The following is a 27254-nucleotide window of genomic DNA, read 5'->3' on the forward strand; positions in this document are numbered from 1 at the left end:
AGGAGTCCCCTGGAAGAGGGAAAATTTAGTTACTTCAAAGGCTCTGTTAGAACAAAATATAATTTCACTCGAGCCTGACTTGTGGAAAATGTCAGAAAACTGAAACATTCAATTCTGAAAACACAAACAGGCACTCCTCCTTGAGCATCCTGGAATGAGGCTGGAATGCTGGCCCCTTCCCAAAGTGGTTTTTTCCTTCCAAGTTCTCCCTGGAATACACGTTTTGTCGGAACTCTGTGGCCTCCAACACCTGCAGCTACAATGATGGTTAATGCTGACGGTTAAGGGCTGTGTTCCACAGGAAGCCAGCCCATCCAGATCTGGGCAAATCAGCCCTTATTACTTATTTATGAGAGTTAATTTCATGTGCTGGCATTTCACACGCCATATGGAGGAGCGGCTGCCCGAGCCAAGCTGCAGGCAGCTCTCAGCTGCCTTTTTTTTGTTGTTGTTTTAAATACCACTGCTCGTGACTGAAGCAAGGTTAATCACTGCTTTTACCAAGAAAAATTACTTCTTGAGAAACCCCAAATCCTCACCTCCCAGGCATGATTATGCCACAGAGGGCTGGTGTGCCCCAGCCAGGGTTCCAGCTGCCCGGTGCCTCAGGATTCACAAACAGATTGGCTTGGCAGGTACAGTTACAGATAATCGGATGCTGGGAATGTGCAGCCACGTCTATTAATTTTCACAAGCACCAGTTCCTCCCAGTATTTGCTCATCTGACGGTGACTGACAGGGGAACAGTCCAGAGTGATTTGCCACCACAGCCCGAGTGCTGCACACCCGGCAGCTCAGTCCTGCTGCTGTGTTCTGCGCCTCCACCATTGCTGAGAAACCTTTCCTCACCACTATCTTCTGTTAAATCTGGGGTCTTTGTCACTTTTGGGAAGCTTTTTGTTAGGGTACCAAGGCCCAGGTTTGACCAGAAACTCTTATTGTGTAAACCAAACTAGACCTGTGCAGACTGGGGATTTGCATTGCTTCAGCTGCCCGATAAGCTGATCCCTGACATCCATCCAGACAAAAATATACATCCAAAAATATACAGCTATTTTCAGTATTACTTCTTTTCAGATGAGGTATGTCTCCAAAGATAGCGCTGAGATAGATTCACAGGAAGGTTGTGGCATTTTTGGTATTTGCAGTATGAGAATGACATTTATGATAAGAAAAATGGAAGACATGTGGAGCAGTAATGATGGCAATAACACTTCACTGGGGACAGAGAAATTACGTAAGGAAATGAAAGCCGCAATGGAGGGATGGCAGGAAGGGGACCACGGCAGCTGGGAAGCAGAGAGCAGCAGTGCCAAGGTGGGCTCAGGGAGCAGCTTTTGTCTGGGGTGGGGTGAGCAGGAGAATAGCCCTGGCTCTCTGGCACGGGTGGGCCCTGCAGGAGCCCCGAGTGAGCCCCAGGGTCTGAGCACGTGGGCACAACAACCTCAGCCACCTGGCTCCCCATGCATCCTTCCTCACCACAGCACCAATCCCCTCTCCTTTTCCCCACATAAACCTCTTTCCTCCTGGAGATTCCCATGGCTAGTGGATCCTGCACAAACCTGTTTTTCTTCATTTATGAGGCATCTTTGATCTATCTGAGAAATGCTACAAACACTGCAATAGAAAACTGTTCTCATTACAGTCTGAAATTAAAATTTACTAGAAGATGCACAAAGCAGAATAAACTTTCAATTAAAATCTAAACACTGTACTGAGAAAGAAAACTGGAGGGAGTTCCTAGGTTTCTTTGCATTGAAAATGCTTGAGATTTAATTTCACCATGACATCTCCTTGGAATTACACTGCTAATTGATCAAATTTTGTCTGTCTGTTATTTAAACTTTCAATAAAACTTAGATTAATGGAAGGTGTAATCCTCCTGGGCAGAACAAATATTCCCATTGTTCGTGCCAGGTATGGAATAGCAATGCCCCCACTAACAGCTTCTGCATGCAGCCTGGGAACAAGAAGTTAATCATAAAAGTGTGGTGATTCCTTAATTGCTTGAATGAAATTTTCTCTGTGTGCCATTCTCCCCGCCCCCAGTCTCTACAACTGCTGCTACAGATCTTTAAAACACACAGGCAGCATTTCCAGACTGACTTGATTTGCTCCTGATGGAAATGAAACCCCAACTTGCTCTACTCACGGTCTCCCAGAAGGACAGAAGCACCTTCAACAGCTTTATGGAATCAGAGTTAAGGAGGCTGAAAAGCCACTTAGGACCCCAAGTGGAACTGTTCCCCCAGCACTAAACCAAGGCCACCACTAAACCCTGTCCCCAGGTACCACACCTGCATGTCTCCCAAATCTATCCAAGAATGGGACTCCACCACTGCCCTGGGCAACCTGCTCGGGGCTGGACTCCCTTTCCGTGGAGAAAATTCCCCAGTGTCCAGTCCAAACCTCCCCTGACACAGCTTGGGACGTTCCTCCTGGTCCTTGTGACCTTCTAGAGCGGATGCCCGCTGCAGTAAACATTAACTCCCTTCTCTGGCACCACAGAGAACTAAGCCTGAGCCAGGAGGCAGGAGCATCCTACTCTCCTGGAATGCCCAAGGAACCTCTGTGCATCCCTACAGCTTCTGCACTGGCTAAGGGGGACCCCAAAATGCCTATCTGGCCGTGGGGACATTACTGTCGAAGAGCCTCTTGGCCACACACCAGCTGGACCCCAACATTTGCTGAGCATGGCTTGCACAGGCCTCCACAGGAGCTGCAGCTGTAAAGGAGCCCTTTGTTAGCACAGTGACCTCGACCTGCAGCTTTTGAAGATTTGGTGATTTTCCTACACAAGGCACTTGCTGACACAATGTATTTTTGGATGCTTCTGGGGGTAAAACCATTTCTCTATTTCAAGCTGAGTTTGAATAAATTATAGAAAGCCTCTCCAAGATGCAGAATGCTTTCCAAATTGCTTATTTTAGTTTTCCATCTCAGTGAGGACTAAAATCTCTTGCATTTTTAGAGAAAGTGATCGACAGTCAAAGTGCCACCTGTGGGATGAAATGGTTCTTGCTCCAGAAAACTGGGATCAGTCTTGGACAAAGGACATGCTACACAGACATGACAACACCACATGGTTCATAGATACTAATATTAGCACACTGCAAAAAAATTAGAGCCCATTTTTTACCATTCTTTTCCACTGAGAGAGCAATGTATCTGTGCCAAACTGTTAATATCCACAGGAGGAGAAAATCATGCAGTATTTTTTCCTGATTTCTGCCTTTCCAGCAAATTTACTCTCTGCCAGACTAAGACCTTTTGTACTACACCTAATAAAAGCCAAAGAGGAGCACTAACAAGAGGGAGGAAGAATTCAGGAAGCAACACCTAGTTTGTATTCCTGCAGTGGTCCTGTTTGTTGTGAACTGCTAAATTAACTCCCATTAATTCATTGTGAAAACAAGCTGTAGAAAATAGCAAGGAACTTACAGTTTCTTCTGAATTAATGCTGCATGGTAGCACTTTATTTTAAGAATAATTAACGGTAACTCAGTGGTGGAAAAACCATCTTTTGATGCCTCTGAAGCACGTCAGGGTAGATGGCTATGATTGTACCTGTTGGGAGTCCTGCTTAAAATATAGTCAAATATTTTCATAGCTGTGATTCATCTCTTTTCATCCTCCTAGGCCTGTGCTATATTTATTACATATGCACTTTAAGAGGAGAAGAAGGAAAAATCTGGTGCACCTGAAAGAGGAATAAAAGGGTCCATTTCAGGCACTCTGCTCACAGCAAGCCAGGTGTCACTGGGACATTACTATGGGCAAGAACAAGCAGGAGGGATGCCGATCCCCAGGTCAGCTGCAGGCCCTCGGATGTCCCTTGATGAAGGTGGCAGCCCTTGGAGCCTGAGATAAGATCCCTGGCCGGGGCTGTGCTGTGCTCCCTGCAGAGCTTTGATATCACTCACCTGAAACATGGCAAGGTCTTCTTTGCTGGGCTGAGACAGGGCCTGTGGTGGGAGCTTGGCAGGAATGTGCAAAAATTATTGATCCAGGTGAGTGGCACACACCATCCTCATTAAACCATCAGTGGGGCTGGAAATGAAAAAGATTCATGTCTGCTGCAGGAGGCTTTCAGGGATCAATATGTTCCAACATATGTTTTAATACTTACTCAGTTCTCACGCGTGTCTCATGGGATTTCTTTATTTATTTTTTTCCCCCAAGGTTATGAAGCCAACTGTTTTTTATGTGCTCTGAGGCAGGGAGCTGATTTTCATAATAAATCTCTTTCCTAGCAAGTGAAAAGCATGAAGCTGTGTTTCTTATCCAAACAGAGCATGATCAGATTACGCTGCGCACAGAGCCCCGGCTGCTCCCGCTGCGCGTTGCTGGAGCGCTCCAACACCTTCGGGAGATTATTGTTCCAAAAGGGGCTGAACACAACTCCTGCTTGTCCGTACTTCTGGAACATTTTCTTCTCTCTTTATCTCTCCTTTTCCCAGAGGATGCTGTGCTTTGATGTCTCTGTAACACAGATCACACTGGCACTGAGAGGTGAGTGGCTGCACAGAACCATACTGGAAGTGGGAAAAGCTGTCGTCTGCAGCACTGGAGGAGGAGGGAGAGCAGCCCAGGGAATGGGATTTGATAGGAAAGAAAGGGGAAAGGGCACGAGACTGTTGAAGCATGTGGGAGATGCAGAGCAGCCTTGGTTGGGCTGGCCTAGGAGCACAAACCAGTTCACAGCTGCTCTGTAACTTGGCTTCTGAGGCTCATGGGCTTGGTAACTAACCCAGCTCCTCATCAAACTAATTAATTGAGAGAGCTCAAGGGGCCTCTTGAAGCCAGTTCATGGCAGGATGCTGTGAACAACTCCCTCGCTCACTGCAGAACACAGGACTGGGCTCTCAAACGCAGTTCAGCTCTGAGCAGGTGGGGTGGGTGTGCTCAGAGCTGCACCAGGAGTGGCCCCGGCCCCTCGTGGTGCTCTCAAGGTCCTGGGCCGCCAGGGGGGCTGGGATGCTCTGCCCTCCCCTGCCCTGCTGGCTGGCCCCAGAGGCGCGGTGGCCGCTGCTCCTGCCCAGGTCACCAAGGCCACACAAATCCTCTACCTGAGGTGCCCTTGTCCTTCTCTTTCATTGCAGGGAGAAGCGACGAGCTGCCTCTGCAGCAAACGGGTGATGAGCAAACCGTGTGCGACACCTCCCACGTGTCTCGGCGCTGCAGCTCGCTCTGGGGTCCATCCCTGCTGGTGGGAAGGAAAGACAGGACGCTTTCACACCCTGCTCTCATTAGCTGTGTGAGCCTGTGCTGCTCTTTTCTCCAGCACTTCTTTCCCCTCTCACAGCAAAACCATAGGACAGGAGAGAAACACTGCTGGATTCAAACCTGGGCCTTTATACAAGAAACCATTGTATTCCAAAAGTCCTATCCCAGGGGCTAAATAATAGGATAGAAACAATGTTTGCATGAAATCCAAAATCAACACAAGAAAGGAAGTCTTTGCAATTGCAGAACCCCACCCAAGACAGCTCAGACTGTCCCAGTATTGCACTGGAAATGCTATTTATTTGTATTCACACCACCATAAAACTACCTTCAGCCAGATTTACAGGCCTGTCATTTTCTAAGTGTATAATGTATGGTAAATACAGGCCTCTGACAGCACAGGAAGATACAAAAGCCAAAGGGCAGGAGGAAGCACATGCTACTCTGGTCCCGTTTCACATGCCAGGAGAAGGGATTTGGAAGAACCTTTGCTGTTCTCACTACAGCACATCCCTGCACTGACACCCATGGTACCTGTGCCTGGACACCATGCTGTGGTGGGAAGGATTTGAATTTGCATCTCCCAGCTCTCCTACACAGAGTGCAGAATTATCATTTGTAACCTAAAATTCCCACTGAAACCTTCCTTGGATAATCCCTGCTGTGCCCTGTGCCCCTCTGCCCTCCCGAGGTCGGAGCTGTCACAGAGCCTGGGGCAGGTGGCAGCTCCCTGCTGAAGGAGAGAGTATGCTGGGAAGCACAGAGAGCTGCTTTGGGTGCTGGGCTGACTGCTCTGATTTCACCCTACAGCACAAAGTGCTTGTGAGAACCAAAACATCCAGCAGGTGCTGAAACTCCCTCCCTTGGTGTGGGATTCAGAGCTGAGACACTGCCAGGATGCAAGGCCAGCTCGGCCAGGCTCGCCCCAGGCACGGCCCTGCCCCAGCTGGGAGGGTCTGTGCAGCTCCCAGCCCGACCCCTCACACCAGGGCTAAGGACTCATCACCAGTTCCTCATTGTCATCCTCAACAGGGGGACCATCCCGGGCTGTGCCCTTCTCTCGTTGGGACAGCAAGTGATGACTGTATCTGACGTGATGACACAATTCCACAGCTCACAGGCCCTGGAACAGGGACTGCTTGTTGGCCATCCTGCCTGAGAGACCATTTAAAAATAATTAGAAGATGTAACAGTTTATGTGGTGTATGATGCTTTGATCAAGGTTTTTAATTAACCTATCTTGCTTTCAGCTACTGCAAGTTCATTTCGCCCTCACTGACAACATCATACAGGGATTGACTATAACCCAGTGGAGAGCATGAGCCACAGGGCCCAGCTGCGGAGCTCCTTTAACCCCCTGGCCACCAGTGCTCCTGACAGGCCCCCTAAGGGACGTGGGGTGCTCTGAGGGGCGAGGTGGCTGGGAGCAGGGGGCAGCAGCAGGCTGTGCCAGATGCTGGCCAGGCACAGCCGCAGAGCCGGGCAGTGCATCCATCAGCACTGCTGCCACGCCAAGGCCGGCCATTCATCAACCAGTCAATTGGGAAGCAGCACGGGGGCATGGCCAGGACACGTCTCAATGCTGCTGCCTTGGAAGGGAAGTGTCAGGCTGGAATTAGTCACCCGAGTCCCTACAGTCAGAGAGACACAGGTCCTTCGCAAGGGTAATTTGCTCCATCAATCTGTGTGGAGACATTGAACCACTCACACGATGTTAAGTCAGTGGGGAGGGAGGTATAAATGTCACCTGACATTAATGCTGCTGCCTCTGCATGGCAAGGGAAGCTGCTCTCTGCATCAGCTCAGGGCAGATCTGCAGTGGCAGCGAGCTGGGGAAGGTGGAAGACAACCACAAGTCATGATGGTCCTGCCAAGAGCTGTCAGAAGGACCAGGGCAGGGATTAAAGCTCTCCTGTCTTCCAGAATCCTGTTCCTCTACTAAAGCTGCCATCAGAATGAGCTTGTGCTCAAACTGCTGAATGTGGGTATCTCCACTGAGCCGCCACGCTGAGCTGTGCCCCCCAGACTGCTCACAGGGCGTGGATTGCTGCACGCCACCAAGCAGCACCACCGTGCCCCTGAGCAGGAGATTGCCTGTCCCACGGCTCATCTCCCCGCAGAAACTGCCCTAAAGGCACTGACTGGTACAAGCAGCAGCACTGTGTCTGCTGGTGCTTCCACCCAAGGTCACAACATGAACTTGGTATTGAACAAGAGCCTAAAACAATTTTTGGCAAGTGAAGAGACTTACAGTGTGCTGTGCCAAGAGCTTTCCAAGAGGCACTGGAGCAGGCTGTGCTAATAAACCCTGTGGAGAGCCATTGCATGGGGAAATGCTGAATCATTGCAGCATCCTCTGAACAGCCACTGGGCCTGGATAAATCCATTCTCTGCAACTACTTTAAGAAGTGTTTCTTAGGAAACTGTTTTTAAACAAAATTGACATTTCTATTTCATACCATTATCTTAAGGAAAGGCTAATTAAGCCCAAGCTCTTGGAATAGAAAGATTTTCTGAGTCTGTTTCCAAAACTGTCATAAAAATTTGCATTTTCATGATGTTGTTGTTTTCTTAAAAAAACCCTCTTCTACACCCTGGTCCCACTGCCCTGAGATATTCCTGCAGACAAGTGCCTTTGTCTGCTTTTTTTTCCTGACAGCTAGATTTGCCAGAGAAATCCCAGATGGGACTGAGACTCCTGCCCCACTGTATTTTCATAAAACCTGAGCCACATCTTAGTAACAGCAATTCTAAAGAAAGTAGAATGCTGGTGATGGGAAAGCACCTCAACTCCTTATTGAGGAATGGAAAAAAAGACAATAGCAAAAGATTCAAAGAAAGAAAAAATTATGTTGTTTATAGCAGGAACTTTCCTTAAAAACTTGAATACCTGTGGAAAATGTGAGAATGAAATAAGAAAAAGATTTATTGAGTCTCAAAGTCTCCAGTTAAAATTAAATGTGGTGAGAAAAGTGGCTTTCCACTTTTAATTGTCTTTACCACAGTAACTGTGTGTCAGTCTCTTCTAAAAGCCTATTAATTCTGTAATTTAGTGCTAGCAAGAGCTGGGAGACAGTCAGAACCGTCACCGTTCTTTTTTTCTTAATTCATTGACTAAATGTCATCAGGCACCAATACTAGGGGGCTTTCTCCTTCAAGGCTTTAAATACTAAAAATTTAAAACTTTTAATAGTTTACTGAATAAAAAAGTACTGGCACATCAGTTAACAGAAGGGGTGCTATGACATTGTATGTTGGTGTCTTAATTGTGGCTAAAAATAACCTGACAGGTCCAAAGAGCTGTTGAGTGAACAATTTTCCAGGCAAGAGAGGGAATTAGCTTGTTTAACTGCTGCAGCTAGATGCAATGTGTGTGTTTAGCCATAGTTTTAGAGTTTATTCTGAAACTAGCTAGAGCTGGTAATAGAGCTATTAAGGCAGAGACAGCCTGGTAGATGAATTTCTTGACATTTGAGATTGTATAACAAGCTAACTGGCAAAAAACCCCATTACCTCAGAGCTAGCAGCAAAACAGTGTCCATATTTGAGCTTTTAAAAATCAGGAGGAAAGGTACTCAAAGAAATAAATAAATCAAGGCATGGGCCAAGGGGAACAAGGGGACGTGCAGGGGCACCAGCATCCCCCGCGGGCACTGGGGAGCTGCTGGCACCCACAGCTATTTCTGAATGGTCAGTTATCACAAATAAATCACTGGGGGCCCCTGGGTCACTTCTGCGGCTGAAGCAGCAGCAGAACTGAAGAGTCACCTTGAACAAGGGCTGGCACTGGAAATGAGAGCTTCTGTGTGCTTATGGAGGAATGCTGAGGGTGGACCCCAATCTCACTCATCCATTCCAGCTCTTTGTGCATTATTTCATGTAAACCAGGATGCAATTTCCCTGCATCCCTCCTGCAATCCATGGGTAGAAGCCTATAGGAATGTTTTTCATTATTTGCTGTCTGTTTCCATTTCCCAGGCCTGCTGAAAACCACAAGAGGTTTTGTAACTGGCAAAATCTGAGATTTAGGTAACTCTTTTTCTTATCTGAATGTATTTCATACAGTGCCTCAGCCTGATTCACAACTAAACTTCCTTTCTCGTAACAATTTTCAGTGTAATTGAAGTGCAGTTTCGTACTCGCCTGTTGTCAGGGTGCTGCAGTCGTGGGCAGGACGGTGCCTCCTCCTGCTGAGTGGGACACAGGACGCAGGACACAGGGCATGCCAGGGCTGGGCACAGACACTGCTCCATCACTGCACTGTGGCACACACACCCTGGCTGCCACCATGTGTCACTTTGTCCTCCAGTGCCAGGTAAGCAAGCACACTATGTTAGCCTGGCTGGCAATTTATTCCCTACTGAATCTAATAGAAAAGAAAAAAAAAAGCCCTTAGATTCAAGGTTTCAGAGTTCAGGACTGATTTTCTGCATATACTTTGTTCCTCACTTTAGAACCATCGGGGTTTTTTTCTCCCAGGAACATAAACAACTGAATTTTAAACCAGACTCAGCAACTAACATGACATTGTGAAGGACACACCAGCACTTATCATCTCTCCAGATGAGTTGGTAAGTATTTATAGAAACATTTCCTCCTTGGCACAGCTTTAACTAAGCAATGTATCTAATTTCCTCTGGAGAAATGTGTTGGAGAAATCAGTTAGATAAGTCTCATCATAAATAGTAATAAATAACTACTCTGGCACAGTTGCTTATTTAGTGAAGTTATTTGAATATCAATGGCTTTACAGGTACACTCGCAGGGTAAAAATCCATGACAGTAAACCCCCCAAACTAAATCCAGGATTCTATGGTCTGAATTACAAGGCAAGATGTGGACGAGGCTACTGGAGATAACAATGTATGGAATAACCCAAACCTCCCGTCACACATCAGAGACTCCATGGAGAGTCTGAGACCGCCCAGAGCAGGCAGCCGGGCTGAGGGGCACCGGGGCACGGGGGCTGCTGCACGGGACAAGCCCAGCACGAGCTGTCCCTGCTGAGGGCACGGGGGCTGCAGGGCTGTGACCCAGCCGCAGGGACAGCAGGACCGGAGGGACCAGCCCCGCAGTGCTGGCCCTGCTGCTGCTCCCTGGGCTCCCCATCCCCATGGCGAGATGGAGCTCCATGGAACTCCCTGTCCTCTGCACACAGCAGTGATGCCTTGGGTTGCTTTGATGTTAGCAGCAGGAGACATCACAGCAGTGCTGAGATGCTTATTATCCCCTTGGGTTCTTTCCTTTTATTCGTCATGGGTTTCAGCCTGTTGTATAATATACATTTTTCAAGTTAAGCATCAAAACAATGAATACAAATGAGCGAGGAAGTGTTCGCTTGCTGAAGGAGGAGAATTACTAAGAGCAACACTGTGCAGTATTATAATGCATTTCCACTACTACACCATTTGTATTAATGTATTAGAGACATCTACAAAGACAAATTGCAGCTTAGTTCAAAGGGAAGAACACTCAAATGCCTGTAAAACGCTGTAGGCTGCTCTCAGAGATGCTCTCCCTGAAACAACATTTGGATTTCAGATCTCTCCTGGCATCAAGGACAATATGCTCCCACTCCCTCTCCCAGCCACACCGGTCTGTGGCAGCACGTGGGTGCCCACGGGCCCTAGGAGGGGGATGGCCACTGTCCCCACTGTCCCCACTGTCCCCAGCCCAGGGCAGTGCCTGGCTCCAGCCCTCACTGCGCTGCATGCGCGGACACCGTGGGCAGATCTGACAGCACTGGCTTCCGCCAGTGAAGACTTTGTTGTTAAATATAAAGTAGCTTCAAAAGCTGCGGGAAGATCTCCCTGGAACCTCCTCTCCCCTTCAGCATTTGGAGGTTCTGAATTTCCAGCGAGAATGGACAAACAGCCCCTCAGACTGTGGGACAGAGGACTCCCCTCCGTTCCACAGCCCTGCAGTGGCTCAGGAGCAAATGCATCGTTTTGGAAGTGTCATTTCTCACCAGCACCAGGGACCCTGCAGATAAAGAGCATAAACCCAGGCTGGGAACACAGAGGTCACTCAGTGCAATGAGATCTCTGGGTAGGATGAATCAGATGAGCCATTTTCAGGACATTAAGATTGTTTACAAATCCAGTCAATTTTTATTTTGTTTTGAATGAATTTGTGTACGTATTTTCTTTTGCCCTCTGCAAGCACAGTCATCCTTTCTGATCTCCTTCCATCTCTCCCTGGCATATGGTATTTTCATCTTGCTAACAGGATTACATTTACTCTGCCAGGCTATAGCAGGCACCCAGTTTCATTCAGACTTCCAATGCTTCTCTACCAATGCGCCGCTATTAGCAAATGTCAGCCCTGGAGCAGGGAGGTGGGAGAGAAGGAAAGAGTAAAACAAGAAAGGGGGGTGGAGGTCATTGAAAGAAAAGGAGGAATGGTGTTAAAAGCAGCTGTTGGGAGCACAGAGCTGCTGGTGAGCGCCTGGGGCTGGAGCCCTGGCACACCGCGGTGCGAGGGCAGGGAGAGGGGACCCTGCGCCACAGCCCTGTTCCATCCTGCCGGGCCCTCCTGGCTGGGCTGGGCTGAGCACCACCCACAGCAGCCTGGGGACAGCAGGGGGATCTGGGGGGCCTGGTCAGCGCTGCACATCCTGACACCGCGCTGGCTGCGAGCCACCAACCAAAGAAACTGTTTACTCTTCCTGGCTATCTCATGTTCATCAAAAAGCCGAAAACCAGCTTTGTTATTCCTTAGGTATCATCTCCCTCAGTGTTTGTGCCAGCTAAAAGGGACAAATTCAGCCAATCTACAGGTGCATGCATCCAGGTTCTGTTTGCTATGTGCCAGGTCTCCTCCTCAGCTGGCAACACCCCTCACTGCAGGTACCACTGTGGCCACCTGGAGATGCATCTCCTTTACATGCCCATCCCTTCCCTGTACATCTTGCAAGAATAATTAATTAGTTCAGATGATAAAGCACCGTGGGGAAGGAGAATCAAGGTTAATAACATATATTAATAAAATATCAGCAAGGAAAAATGACTAGCAGTGTCCCAGCTAAGCCATCTCCGTGACCATAATCTGTCCCTGTCTTTGAAAGTGGTTATATCTCAATAGATCAGGAGGGAAAAATAATGGAGATGAAATAACACTGCAAGGTTTCAGCTCCACATGAATGCTCTGCTTGCTGCTCCAATGGCAACAACCTGATGTGCCAAGGAGCAAGCTGGGTGGCTGGCAGCACCCTGGGAGTTGTTCCCAGTATTTGCTCTGAGGGAGATTCCAGCCTGGTGCAATACCACACACAAATGAGGGACAAGGACAAGGGCCGGGTCCAGCCCTGGGCACAGGGATGTGCACACCAGCCCTCAGTTCTAGGTTTAGGTTTGCAGAGTGGAAATAGTCAGCTGCCAGAGAGCTGTGGTTGTCATGCTGCCTCAAAACATCACCCAGATTCTCTTTTTAGCTTGTTTAAATACATCACTTTATCATTCCCAGTAAATTTCCCATTAAGTGTTCCCATCAGCAGAGAAGCCATGGAATCACACCATTTATCTGAGGTTTCACCACTGCCCCAACTAATTACCTGTCCCCAAGTCATGAAGCAGCCAGAGAAGCAAGACAGGCACCTTCTGTGACAGGCAGGTGAGGAAAAACATTTTATCTTCACTGCTGCCTCTCACTCTTGCCCGGGAGAAGAGCTGAAGGGCAGGAACACCACCACCACCACCACAACAACAGGAAATGCAAAGCCTGTGGAGAGGCGTCTGCAAATGGCATTTGCCCATTAAGTTGCACCATCAGAGGGGAAACTGAAATTCATCTCACCACAATAAGAGGAAAGCCTCAATCCAGAACTTCCTTTCTAGAGCCAGACCCCAGACCCCAGCTTCCAGCAGCTGGTAGGGGCAGGGTTTGGATGCACAGCCAGCCTAAGGGGATTGATTTGGACATTATAGGAACAGCAGCTCCTCCCCACTGCAAGCAAAGCAGGAACCTGCTCTGCTCTCTAGCTGCTATTGATTTATAACACTTCAGAAACCTCTCACTATATAGTCTTTTAATGCTGAGCTGTGAAATGAAAAGACATTTTCACACCATTAAAGGGAGGTTAATGTAAGATGAAAAAGAGAGTATTTGCATTTAATGAGTGAATTTGAAGAGCTCGGCTGGATTTCTTGAAGGCTGTCCCTGGAAAGCTTATTCCTGTATGGAGAAAAGTTTCTTAAAAACAAGTGTGTTCCTCCCCTCGCCAATCCCAAAGCAAAGGACATTTTTAAAGTTTCATATGGTCTGGTTTCAGAATAAGAACTAATAGCTCCAAGAAGTCAGAGGGTGGGAAAGCACGAGGAACCTGGCAAGGAAATGACACACATGTGGCTGCTCATGAAGCTTGTATGTTTCTTTTCCCAGTTTTCCATTTCTCTCAATTCCAAGTGCTGCAGCACAGCACCAATACATTGACTTTATGCATAATTGAGTAACAGCAGATCTTTCCTTTCCTGTTGCTGTTCCACAGGAATGCTCCTGGAGGCCAGCTGTGTCGGGGACAGATGAGCCCAGCTGGCTCTCCGGGCCCTGCAGCCCCGGCCCCAGCGAGCACAGGAGGGTCCTGGTGCCCCCAGCCCAGCCCTGGCAGCTGCTCCATCACCTGACACACACACTTCACTCCAGCCACCCACAGCTCCTGAGCAGCGTGCAGCAGCTGCGAGCGCAGATCCCCGCACTGATCTATGCTCCCATTCGTATCTTTTGATATCTGGAAGCAGAGAATTTCAGCGAAAAAGGGCTTTCCACTAAGATGACCATAAATCTCAATGTGTTTACAACAGAAGACTGACCAGAAGAGTTTATTAAATCTCTAAGGGATTTGATGTATATCAAACGGTTACATAAAGTCAATACTTTGGAAAGAACTAGACAATAAATACCCTACAAGAGGCAATATTTCTATCACAGAGAAAGCAATCACATAAAGATTAGGAGACCAATTTCAATACTGAATGTCAGTCTGCTGTAAGAAGACATTTATTGTTTTTCTGAGTTACCACAGAAGAGTGAGATAAGCCATAACAATATTCTGAGCCCAGCTAATCATGCTATCAAACGCAGAAATACTCTTTCACCTTTTAAAAATCACTTTTCTACTTCGCAAATAAAAGGAACAACTTCTTGAAGGTGCAAGGGGAGGGAGGGAAGGAGATTTATCATGGCAGGTGGTGAAAAATCTGGAACTGCTGCCCCTCAGCCATGAACACAATTCAAGGTTCCTCTGTGGGTGCAGCCCACCGCAGGGACCCAGGTTCTGCTCCAGTTGCTACAACTGGTTCAAGGACCAAAGCATCACCTGGCACAAAGGTGGAGGGCTTGGGAACTCTTTTTAATGGACAAAATATGAAGACCTATGACAAAATATCAACATTCAGCATGCAAAAATGCCACTTCTTTAAATTCTCCAAAACAATCCCGACAAAGAAATTTTTCCTTTAACCGTTCAGCTTAAAAGAAAGGAAAATCTCAACCAGTTTCATTTTAGCAGAAGCCAAAGGACAGATGTCACTGGGGAACAGTATTAACCCACTGGTATTTCAAGGGCAGCTGCTTGTTTCACTGCCATTGCCTGTCGCCCCAGTGCGAGGTCCTGCCTCCCCAGGCAGTGTTGTCCTCCTGCCCCAAAGCAGCTCCTGCACCGCAGCGCTGCGCTCGGGTGATGCTGAGCATTGCAGCTTTGAGCTGCAGCCCTGCCCACTGAGGGCACACCCCGCTGGCAGCAGGGCAGGGGCACTGTCCTGCCTCCCAGCACTCTGGGAAGGATGTCAAACCAAGGACTAGAGGTACTGGGATACCCTGGGAGCATGGGTTATTCAAGCCATAGAAGCTAACCTGGAAACTGCCAGTAGCTCCAACCATGCTGGTGGGATGAGTTTGAGAGTTTGGGTTTGTCTGGCTGAAGCAAAAATTTCAAATTTCAATACCAGAACAGGAGCTTAAGAAGGAATGTCACTTCTGCACAGCACGTTTCCCCCGCCAGTGGGGAGCACAGCGAGCACACCAAGATAAACCCTCTGCAGCAGAGATTAGCTGACAGCCTAAGTGAGCACAGCTATTAATAATGACCCGGTCCAGAAGGGAATCATCAATTATCCTTATCATCCTCAGCTTGTACTTCTGGAAAGATGAATCCAGCAGATTGGTGTGTACAGGGAAGAAAGGAAATGACACGGAGCTGTTGCACATTGTTATCGTGAACTGAAACGCAGTGAGATGGAGGTAATTATCAGCAATTTCAACACAACCGTACCAGATGCATCAATGCTGTAACATTGAGCATCAGTGGGTAGGAGGTACAGGAGGTACCACACACGATTTTTTTTCCAAATCAACCTTTTTATCTCTTACAGGATCCACACAGCAGTGCTCAGAGGCCTGAAAATTCATTTGAAAAGAGCAGGAAGTTAATTCTGCAGAGGTTATTCCTTCACTAAGCCCTGCACTCTTCCCTTGCCCCAGCAAGAATAGTGAGTGGCTTTCTGAGAAGTCACTCTCGCAGTCTAATCAAGCCTGTTCTCTCTAATTGAAGTTAATCACAGGAAAGAGGTTAGAGAGGATGGTCCTGGTGAGCGATGCCCATTCAAGGGGTCCAGTGATGTCACCTGGCATAAGCACTGAGGGCTCTGGCGCTGGTTTTATTTCACCTGTTTACCTAAAGAACTGCTCTGATCTGTTTCTAATAGAACAATAATCTGCACTCTTCTGGGGCTGGAGAAGCTGGGTTTCTGAGGGAATTTGACAGCATCTTTACTAGTTTATGGCAGAAAAGAAAAGGCACTTGAGGGGATTTTGTTTGTCACTTGAAAATTAGCCTAGAGGAAAAAGAATCTTCAATTCAAATTTAATTAAAAACTGATGAACCAAAAGCCTTGTAGTGGCTCTGTGAAATCCCATTCTTACAAGAACGTTGCCCTAATAAGAAGAAAATAAACACAACAGATTTAAAGCAAAAACCCAAACAGAAATGGGCCAAACTGTAATTCAGTGGCACCAGACCGTTTCCAGAACAGAAATTGTCCCACTGCACTAAACAGGGGCTTTAAGGGAACTGCTGAGCTGCTTCTGTACTATTGGCAACATCCCATTAAACTTACTGTCATTATCTCATCCATCTCTTTTGGTCAAGACCTCCTGGCCCCGCGGGGAGGGGACGTGTCCCTGAGGTGCACATATCCCTCTGCACTGTCACACAGCACTGAGCCGGGGTAATTGCACACAGCCAAGGTCAGCTTTGTTCCCTACAACATTAGAGCATGTTCATAAACAGCTAATAAACCCACAGATGAGTGATGACTTGGCACAGGAGGAGGAGAGGTCAGTGGCGCTCAGCTGCTCCAGTCTGCTCCAGAAAGGGAAAGCAGCAAGTCCCCAGGGTGGTTTTGGGGATGTCACTGGTGTTACCGGAGCTGCTGTGGGAAGGCTTGAGCAGGGCACCACACTCATGACCTGTGCACTCACACAGCCCTTAGAGGCATGCATGTGGACGTGACCCACAGCAGCAAATCTCTGAGGCCAGAGTGTATGGCTTCACTTTACCAGCTGGACCAATTTAATTAACTATGGGAACATTAATTATTGGCTGATGCTGTTTTTATTTTAGAAAAACCAACTGGCATTTCACCAGGTCAATATAATGCAAAATAGCCACTAACCCCAGCCTGAGCTCAGGCCCCAGATACTTTAGATTGATGGTAATTTCTCTGCAGCTCTTACTGGCAAAAAACAATTTTTAAAATGGTCCTGAATACCAGACCAGCCAGAGGAATGAAATTTCCTCAGATACTTAAGACCTCCTGTTTATCACCCCCTGTAGCATGCGATATACATGGCTGTATGTTTTCTGTCACCAGTGATTTATGAACAAAACACATTGTTCAAATAAGCTTAATACATAAAGACCGGAAGCATTCTGTGCCATGGTCTTGAGGCAGCAATTGCCTGCCCTACCTCTGGGCCTCCTGCTCCATTCTGAAAGACTAGAGGGGCTGCAGGAGGCCAGAGGCCAGCACATCGCTGGGACAGGGCTGCTCAGGACAGGGAGGAATTTCAGCCCACTCTGCCTGTGGTGTTGCCAGGAAGTCATGTCTCGGTTACAAATGCAGGCAAAACACTACCCTGACTCCATAGAGGGTTTAGGCACAACAATGTATTAGAATGAAAAAAATGATGAGAGTAATTCCATGTTTCTTTGTGATTCTGGTATTATGGCTTAAACTCTTGGCCTAGCTTGAACAGCTTCTAAGTTGCACTAAAAATTCTTCCAGTGAGAAAGGAAAAGTCCAAAGAAAACTGTGTTATTGAAAGCAGAGGGAGGATGGAGCTTGGGTGGCTCCTGTGCACCATTTGGACCTGCTGCCTCTGGTTCCGAGTTGCTTCTCCTGCTGATGGCCTCCACGGCTCACACAGACCGGGAACAGCTGGAGTGTCACACACCATCACCTGCAGCCCCCACACTCCCCCTCCGCCTGCCCTGCCTGTCCTGAGGCTGCCGAGACCCACGTGGGGCTTGCAGAGCATCCAGCCAGCTCTCACCGCCTCCTGCCCACCCCTCCCACTAACGGACACAGCACAGCCATTTCCCCAAACTCCTGCATTTTTCTTTCCATGATTATCTTCTTTAAAAAGGCACGCATTGAAAATGAGATGCAGAGCCAGCGGGCTCTTTTGAGCTATGGTTATTAGCTGTGTGGAGGATGAAAGTGGTACGACTCCCCAGATAAATATATAGTTCATTAAAAGTGTTCAGGATCACTCTATTCTGCTGATCAAAAGCCTAAATCACACAGTTAGCAACATTAAGGAGCTGTGTTATGATTTGAGTTATATCTGGATAAACCCACAGGAGGACCAAGGGAAGCCCAGCGGCGCTGGGGCCCGGGCTCACTGCGGCTCTGCTCCCAGCACCGCAGCCCAAGGCAGGATTTCATCCTGTTTTCAACAGCTTAAACCACTCTGGCTGTTGGGGAGCAGCAGACTGCACACATAAGTAGGTGCTTTCTTCCTCAAACCACAGCTGTCAGGTTCCTCTCGAGTTTTAACCAGGCAACAAACCTAACAAGCACTGCCCAACGTCAGAGGTATTTTTAAAACCGCACCAGAGCTCTGCTTTCCTTAGTGTCCCTGTGGAATGCCATGAGTTTGGGGAATGGGCACATCCTTGTGTCCTGAGCTTCCAACGCTCATGGAGTGTTCAGGTAAGGAATGTGTGGGTCTGGAAGGTGCAGGGAGGCTGCAGACTGGCTCTGTAGTCACGGGACAATGACATACTTAATGCCACAGTTCTGGGCTTACTGCAACCAGAGATACGAAATACTGATTCTGGAGAACAACTGCACACTGATTTACGCAGAGCTACCAACACTCAGCAAAGGTGGTTGTTGTCCCATCCCTTTTGTGCAACTACTTCTTTTATTAAGCACACAGCTTAATGCAAACCCAGAAACTCACAAATCCTCTGCATGACCAGGCTCCAGCCCTCTCAGGCAGAGACCTCTGCAAAGTCCAGCCTGACCTCCTAAGTCTTGGCTCAAAACCTGCCACTCTCTGATTTCCGATCATTTCAAATTTGGCTCAATAAAAGCTATCTGAGACTGAGGACATGAATACTGATGACAAATTTTGCACCCAAATGATATCTCAATCAGTCATTTTTAAAGAGAGCACAAGTCTCTTGTTCAGCTTCAGCCTTTGTCAAGGTCACCACAGAGTCCAGGGGAGCTCCTTAGGAGGTGGTGAAGGAGTGCTGGGTCTCAGCACCTGTAGCAGCTCCTGTCCCACTCCTCTGCCACCTGAAGAACTCACCATTGTGCTCACCCTGCTCAAACAGGGCTTGCTCCTCTTTCCTGGCTGCTCTCACAGCCCAAGCTTTGACAACTGGATATTCCTGCTTACCCTACCGCTCCTCCCATGGCAGCAGGACAGCTCACAGCTGAAGGAATCCCTGCATTTCAGTGTGGCGCAATTAAACAACAGGCACGCTAATCTACAGCAGGAGAGCACCAGTCTGAGACTGCTGTACCCCCCTTCCCTCTCTGGGAGTTCTTGGCCAGTCACTGATAAATTAAACTCGGCACCTCCTTTGACTAAGATGGATGGCAAGCTTAAGTGATATCCACTAAGCAAATGGCTGATTTGTGTATTCTTCCATTCAGGATTAGGCTAATAAGATGTTCATTTATGGATCTATTACTCAGTCATTTAACTGCTTAAAAGAAGAGCACCGGGCAAATTTCACTATCCAGGAATTGATTTCCCTCTTTTTAGGCCAAATTTTAGTGGAGGGTTTGCAAAGGTAATTTAGTGGGACATATCAAAACATCATTAAGATGACAGAGTATTTTAAAATACATTAAAAAAACTTGGGACGCTTGAAGCCTCCAGGTTTAAGGCAGCCCTGCTCCTCCCCAGCTGTCTTTTTTTGTGGTTCCTGGAAGGACACACAATCAGGGTATTTTAGACTGAGAGGTGGAAAGGGGCTTCCAATGACCCTTTGGGGAACCCCGAGCTGTCCCCAGGCAGAGCAGGTCTCTGCAGGGCTGTTCCCAATTGCTGCATGCTGCAACCTGTAACTGCAGCACCCCCTCGGTGTCACAGCTGCACCTGCTCCAGCCCTGGAGAGCAAGCAGTCGGTCACATCAGGCTGTCCCAGCAGCACCAGCATCTGCCTCCCTTACTGCCTGTCATCAGCAGCAGGGAGGAGGTTTGCACATCCCCGCTCACACCGCTGGGACAGTGCTCAGCTCAGCGCCCATCGCGGGCAGGAGCGCTGTCTGCTCTGCTCCTCGACTCACAGACTTATGGGGACAACAGGAAAATCCACAGCAGATTTTCAACATGAAGATTTGCAGTCACTAATCATCCACACCCAGTCCATGGAGGCTTTGTGTCCGGATAAACAAACCAGCACTCTGGCATCTGTGCAGCCAGCCTCTGGGCTGGCATTAATTCAGGCACGGGGAAAGGCTTTCTGCTTGAATTAAAATAAAAATCATCAGCTGCCTGGTTCTGCTTAATTAAACCAGGAAATAACTAAAGACACTGGTATTTAGGCTGCTGTCATTAGGATTCAGGATGAGCAGGCATTCCTGCACAAACAGCTCTGCACTGCTCTCTCGTCCCCAGCCCCATGCTTGTGTTCCTAACTCACAGCCGAGGTGCTCGCCCACCAGCCAGGGCTGGGCTTTATGGCTTTACCCAGTGCTGCTGCAAGCTGACAGAATCCTCCTCGCTGAGCCCTTTGGGGCACCAGAGACTGAGCTGTAACGCTCTCCACACCGGTCACTCGGGGAACAGCTCATTACCCGGGATTTTGATAACACTGCTGAGCGTTGGAGACAGGAACACAATTATCTTCCAACCCGGATTTCCCAGCGCTCTCGTCCTCTTGCCTCACTGAAGCACAAGCTCTAATGGAGCACTCTGCTCTGTGAGATCACTGGTGCCTTCACAGAGACAGACAACAGGAGGGGACACAAGAATTCTTAATTTATACTTCATCTACTGGGTCTTGGTTAATTTAACAGGTCCTTAAATTCATACAACAAATTGTCCCTCCAGAAAACAGAGCCCGTGCCAGTATGGAACTGTTTCATTTAATACACCCATTAACACCACAAAAACCCATCTATGTGTGTGCTGTCGAGCACTCCACATGGACAGAAATTCTCATGCACATCAGGGCTCTGTCCCTCTCTGCGATGTGTCTTTTCATGTAGACCACTAAGAAGAAAATACAAATGTTTTGTCCAGAAATCCACTTTCACCTGGCGGCATGCTTTGTCTCCTGGCTGCTGAGCATAGCAGGGGTGACGGGGCTTAGCACAGGGCCGGATGCACGGAGCAGAGGCTCCCTGCGGGGAGGAGAGCTGCCGGCAGCCACTGGAGCAAGGACTCACAGCACCCTGCTCTTGGGGCTCAGCTCCCCTCACGAGGGCCCCACGGGGCACAGTGAGCCCCTCTCCCTGCCAGGGCAGCTGCCCATGGAGCCCAGCAGTGCCAGGGCACGGCCGCTCCTTGCCCAGAGCACAGGTCACAGAGAGGAGCACAAGCACAACACCCCGTGTTCTGAACACCCTGGGCAGGCAGTCTGTCTGTCCACCCACCAGCCCTCTGTGCCCTGACAGTGGCTTTCCGTGGCAGGCCCTCCTCCCCAAAACAGCCCAGGGAAAAACCCTTGCCAGGCTGGTTTCTCTGTGGATTCCACACTCTTTCAGAATCCAGGGCAGAGCACTGGGCTGTGACATTCATCTGTCTCTTTTGCATAATGCATTCAGAAGGGGATCTATTTTTTATTGCAGAATAATATGTCTGGTTTATATATTGGCATCTTTGTGATGTACTGACATTTTGTGCACATTCACTGCTCACCCCAGAGACAGCTGGTAACCGAATAACACTGTGGCCCTGTTTCACAGCACCAATTATGATCTTTCCCAGGTACTACTTGCTTCATTATCTGAGTGAAGAGTTTTATCTTACCTACCAGGCAAACCTTCCAAATTCTCAGCTGGGTAGATATAACCTTGAATATTTAGCTCAGCCATAATGGCAGCTAATATTCCTCTTAACTGCTGCTCTTAAACAGTTTCATCCTATCATTGTTAATCACATTAAAAGGTATTGGATATATAATTTCCTTTAATTATGTGAAAATATTGGTTGCTTCCTTTCTTTGGAGTGTTATGCACAGAGCAGCAGTGATTAATGCCAGAAGTTTCAAAAGGCAGTCAGAGAAAGCTCCTAATTGTTGATTTATGCTCTAATTGGAAGACACCTGTTTTTTCCCATCCTTTTGATCTTTACTTTCTGTATGAGTCCAAAATTATTCTGCATGTGTCATCATTACATTAATCGATACAAGTTTTGTCCTTCACAAATCGCCCTAATTGCTTCTCTCATTTAGACAGTCATTTGCTAACGAACACCGTCACCCACTAACACCAACAGAAGGATTTACTGGGAGCATTGAGCAGATTTAGAAGGGGAAAGATATCATTGTTAGGGGCAGTGAGCTTTTGGGACAAGACTTCAGAGAGCCAGCAGGGAAAGGGAAAACCAAGCAGTTCAAAAATAAGTCATTTGGCCCACAAAGCAAGATTTTCTACTCACCCATGTACACAAACATGGGTTTGGGTTTTCTGACTATGATTCCTGAATTTTTTTTTGGAGGCCGCAAATGACACTGAGCCTTCTGTGACAGTGTAATAGGAAGTGCCTAAAATGACAAATTAGGAGGAAGAGTGTTTGTGACAGTGATAAAGGGAAAGTTTAAGGCTTGTATTTAGATAAATTGGCTGGAAAATTTGATCCACACAGTCTTTCAAATACGATTATACAAACATAATTTGCATAAATATTATAATTAAAATTCTGCCTATGGCATAATAAAGAAGGGAAAATAGTATTAAATGATCAAGGCATTTGAATGTTTGAAATATCACTGTGTGATGTTTCATGCTATCCATTAAATAAGTAATTTATTGCAAAATCTATCAAAGCAAAAGGAAATTAAGTCAGATAAGGCTGGTTTTTTACTTTGCATGGTTTTTTTTCTGAGGATATCATTCCTTTCAGAGCACATTTGATTTTTCCAAGGTACTAACTCAGAGTAATTACAATACTGGGTCTGCTGTAGAGCTGTGATTCTCCAAATGCTGTAACTGCAGCATGGGGCAATGCACAGCTTAGGGCAGCAGGGAACAGGACTTGCCATTCCTGGATGGGAGTCCCAGCCTGTGTCCTGCTCTGTGCCACCTCCTGCCACCTGGAACAGCAGCACAGGAGCTGGTGCAGCCTCGGGTGTCACATATGGGCAGCAGGGACACAGGCCGTGTCCGGGTGGGCAGCAGGGACACAGGCCGTGTCCGGGTGGGCAGCAGGGACACAGGCCGTGTGCAGGTGGGCAGCAGGGACACAGGCCGTGTCCGGGTGGGCAGCAGGGACACAGGCTGGCTGCTGAGGCAGGGTCCTGTCCCAGGATGGCCCAGCCAGGCTGTTGTGAGCAGCCTGCACGCACCTGGGGAGCCTCTGCCAGGTGCCAGCACCCTCCTCTCCAGGTGTCTCCACACTGGAGCACTGTTATTTTCAGCTGCCTGGAAAAGGCTCTCCTGCCCTGCCACAGCCTGACAAGTTTCATACAAACAACACATTGCCACACTGCTGAGCCCTGCTGGCTCTGGAACACAGGTATGGGCTGCTGCCACTTCAGTCACAGTTTTCTTCTGCACACGTGGACTCCCACAGCCCCTGGCAACCTGCTGCTGTCCTCTCTGTGCCCCTCCTTGCCCTTGGCACGGGCTGCCACAGCAGCACCTTTGCCCTGGCACACCTCACGCGCGCTGCCAGGAAAGGTTAACGAGGGATGCAGGCACGGGAGGGATGGCAGCATCAGCAGCTCCTGGGCACACACAGGAAGCATTGCACATGGTTCTCAGCAGCAAACCAAGCTGGTAGATAGCAGCAGCCGATTGCCTGCATCCCTGGCTGGACTCCCCATCTGCTCCTAGGACGTGTCGGACACTGGTGCCGGATCTCCAGACCCAGATCAGCCCGGTGTGTCCCCAGCCACCCCAGCTCCTGCCAGGGCCAGGGACCCACAGCATGAGCACCCCATCCAGAGAGCAGATCAGGCCGGTTATTTATCCCATCTGTTGGCTCAGCCTGGTGGAGACCGAAAGATGAAAGGGCACGTAGGAAATGAGCTTTTAACTGCTCAGGGAAACAGCCTTCCTTATCAGCCACCACTGCTTGGTCCCTGCCACTGCAAAGATCTCTTTAAGCAAACTGCAAAGAAAAAGAGGATAGTAAAGGAAAGAAAACTTACAAACAGTTTACTGAAGCATCGAAACTAAACTGCTGCAAGGTACGTTGACCCTCTGATATAAATCCTCTGCCTTGTCCACCTCCAGGCCTGCAAACAAGGCAGCCTCGCCCCTAATGTCACTTCTACTGCTGAAAATTTGTGACATCAATAAAATCCTGGTTTGTCAGTACAAATGGAATTTTAAATTGAATTCTTATCAAATTAGCCTTTCATCAAGGTCATGCAATATTGTGTGAATAACCTTTTGTGAGGCTGTGTACATGGCTGCTGCCGGAGGTGAGAACGAGACAAATTCTAATGAGATTACCCAGCTGGAGCACTCAATAACAGGCAGTGGAGGAGATGGGGTGACATTAGGCTTAGCAATAATTTAAGTAAATGGCTACACCAATGCTTGAAGCACAATGCTTCACCTCCCCATCTCGACTGAACCCACACTTGCAGCGCCTCTCTCACAGGCCTCAGCAGCCCCCGAGCAGTCACAGCTCTGACACGTCAGCGCCAAACACAATGTCCTGGAGGAACCAGAATGAATTGTATATGCATCCCCTCTGCTGGCTCTGCCGTGCAATAAAACTTCCCTTCCTTTCAGGGGAATGGTGTTTTGCAGCAGCAGCTGGAGGGATTTTCCACCAGCCTTGCACACCATGACCAAATCTGGGGGAAAAACCTGTTTTTCAGCAGGAGGAGCCCAGTGCTCCGGGAGTCTGAGATGTGCACACACACTGTGAAGCAAGGACACAGCCTTGCTCCCTCGTGCTGGGCTTGGCTGCCCGCAGAGCCCCGATCCGTGTCAGACACTGCCTGTGGCATCACCCATCCAGGCAGCCAGGAAGGGGCAACACTGCCCTGGCCCCCCAGCCCTGCTGTGCCAGCCCTGGGAACTCAGGACCCAGCTGAGGAAGCTGTTCCCACCATGATGGAATAATCCTAATAAATAAATATGAGCTGCTGGCGCTATCCTTTTAGATAACATCTTCTTGAAATGAAATATGTAGATCAAATTGCACAATCAAGAAATAAACTATCCAGCTGCTAAAACCTCCCTCCCAAATAACAAAATAGCTGCATATTTGACAACTCCAAAAAATATTTCAGCAAACATAATAGAGAAGTTAATGATAATTAGGCTGGTATTTTATGCCATAACACTCTTGAATGCCTACAAAATACAATATTTTCAGCAAAAGATAATTGAAAAGATTATTTGGCTTATCTAAAATAAGTTTTCCAAGCCTCAGCACATCTGTTACGAGAATTCCTGCAGATACATAGTGCAACTCTGTTGGCTCAACGGACTGCTCATTACTTTGAGAAAGAGGTGGAAAAAGACACAGAGGGTTTTGCTTGTGACAAGTCCCTTTGACAGAAAACAGACATAATCGCTTTTTATGGGGCCCATGGAAAAGGGGAAGGGAGTGAATGCCCAGGAAAGCAGCAGCCGGCCAAGCTGCAGCCCCGGCCGGGGCAGAGGAGGGATGTGAACCCTCGGCGTTTCCCGGCAGACCCGCCCGACTCGCTCTTTGCGGCCGTTTCCTGTGTATCCAGCCCCGCACGATCCCTCCGGCACCCAGCACAGGGGCCCTCTGCAGCTGCAGCCTCCGTGTTTGCTCTCAGTGAGGACTCAAGCTGAGAATTTGGTTTTAGTTCGTGTTCTTGCTGTCGGGATCTGCAGGCTGAACCTTTTAGGTACGAACAGGGTCATTGAAAGCCACTTTCTGTCTTTGGGTGGGGAAATCCAGGCTCAGCTGCAGCAACACAATGCAAGGGAGCCTCCCATACCAATGGACTGTGGATGCAGCCAAGGCATCACTTCTGACAACATTCTGATATTTCAAAATTGATCATTTCAAACCTGAGGGGCCACAAATTCCTTGTCTTTATCTTTCCCTGCTCGTCCCCCTCTCCAGACACTCTAGCTCCAGGCAGATTGAGCAAGACCTTTTTCTCTCAACAAGGTCTGAACAGTGCTCTGGTGCTTGTACCTCCAGCTGGCAAGGCAGGGGGAAATGCCTTCATGCCTTGTTTTGGGTCCCTCGGCGCTCTGCCTCAGGTGCGTGTGTTCTGCCACTCCAGCCACCTTGGCCGCACTCACCTCCCAGGCTTCTGTGGCCACAGGGAAGTGTTCCCAGTGATCCCTGGCTGCTTTTGTGACACAGGATTTCTAGAAACACTTACTCCTGTTCAGCCAGTAGTTGTGGCTGACTGAGGAGAACCTGGAAAACAAAAGCTTTCCATGGGCCCTGGTAGGTTCACTCTTCAGTGCTGCCGTGCCCCAGCCCTGAACACGCAGAGCTGTCAGCACGTGTGTTACAAGCTGAGCACAGAGCAGGAGAGAAGCAAAGGGGCCAGGGCTCAACTCTTCCCGTGCCAGTGAAGAGCATCTCAATACTCTGGGGCAGAACCCCAGCTGGTCCTCAGCAGCCGCTCTGCTGGTACTGACTGGACTCGAGGCATGGACCAGGTTTATCCACGGCCTGCAGGGCCCATCCTCCAATTCAATATTCAGAATACACTAAGCACAACGCTTGTGAAAAGTGTCAAATGCAATAATATGTTCCTGTGTTTAACTTCAGGCTACCCTCTCACCAACCGCACTGAAAAGTGTTAAAATTGGACAAGATTTCCCAGGAGTGAAAGAAATTCATGTTCATATGCTTATAAAGGCTGACAGGTGAACAAACTCTTCTATAGGGCAATTGCAGATGCTCTAAGTGACATTTTAAATTCTTAAGAATTTTCCGTTTGCAAATAGAAGTTGCCTTGCAAAATGACAAGCAAACCAAGCAGACTTCCCAGAAACTGGTCCTTTCTGTTGCCTTTTAGTGGTTTTATTTTCCATAAGAGAGAAAAATGATCAGTGGTCCCTCAGAAATGGACTTTTGCATCTATCTTTTTTAATATTTTATGGAAGAATAATAGGCCAGATACAGCACTAATTTCTTTTGTAAACTACTCTGGGAACATATTTTACTCAGAGCCCTTAGCACAGAAAGCAGATTAACTGGAAAAGTTAATGGTATAGTTCAGTATGAATATTTACACAAATGTTTAGCTAAATCCTTTATTAATAGGTCAAATTTTCTCTGAATTTTTCACCTTTTGTTATGAGCTTTTTAATGGGTTGATACCTTTCCAGGCTTTAAAAACTCCTCAAGGGAGGAGGAGACAGCCCCACAAGCAACCCCAA

General features: G+C 48.1%; 1 long non-coding RNA gene across 3 annotated transcripts in view; it reads right to left on the reverse strand.

The window, feature by feature from the left end:
• LOC135455643 (uncharacterized) overlaps positions 1 to 27254 on the reverse strand; it is a 40409-nt gene that overhangs the window by 2549 nt on the left and 10606 nt on the right. The window contains exons 3-7 of one of the 3 annotated variants that reach the window (XR_010442362.1): positions 9370 to 9592; positions 5070 to 5203; positions 4130 to 4482; positions 3924 to 4050; positions 3449 to 3700 (exon numbers count right to left, since the gene is read on the reverse strand). This is a non-coding gene — a long non-coding RNA (uncharacterized LOC135455643). Of the gene's footprint in view, positions 1 to 3448; positions 3701 to 3923; positions 4051 to 4129; positions 4483 to 5069; positions 5204 to 9369; positions 9593 to 27254 lie in introns of those variants that run through there. The other 2 variants (XR_010442363.1, XR_010442364.1) reach the window with 2 other exon arrangements.

This window comes from Zonotrichia leucophrys, chromosome 19, assembly GCF_028769735.1.
Source record: "Zonotrichia leucophrys gambelii isolate GWCS_2022_RI chromosome 19, RI_Zleu_2.0, whole genome shotgun sequence".
In the NCBI taxonomy this organism is placed as follows: domain Eukaryota; kingdom Metazoa; phylum Chordata; class Aves; order Passeriformes; family Passerellidae; genus Zonotrichia; species Zonotrichia leucophrys.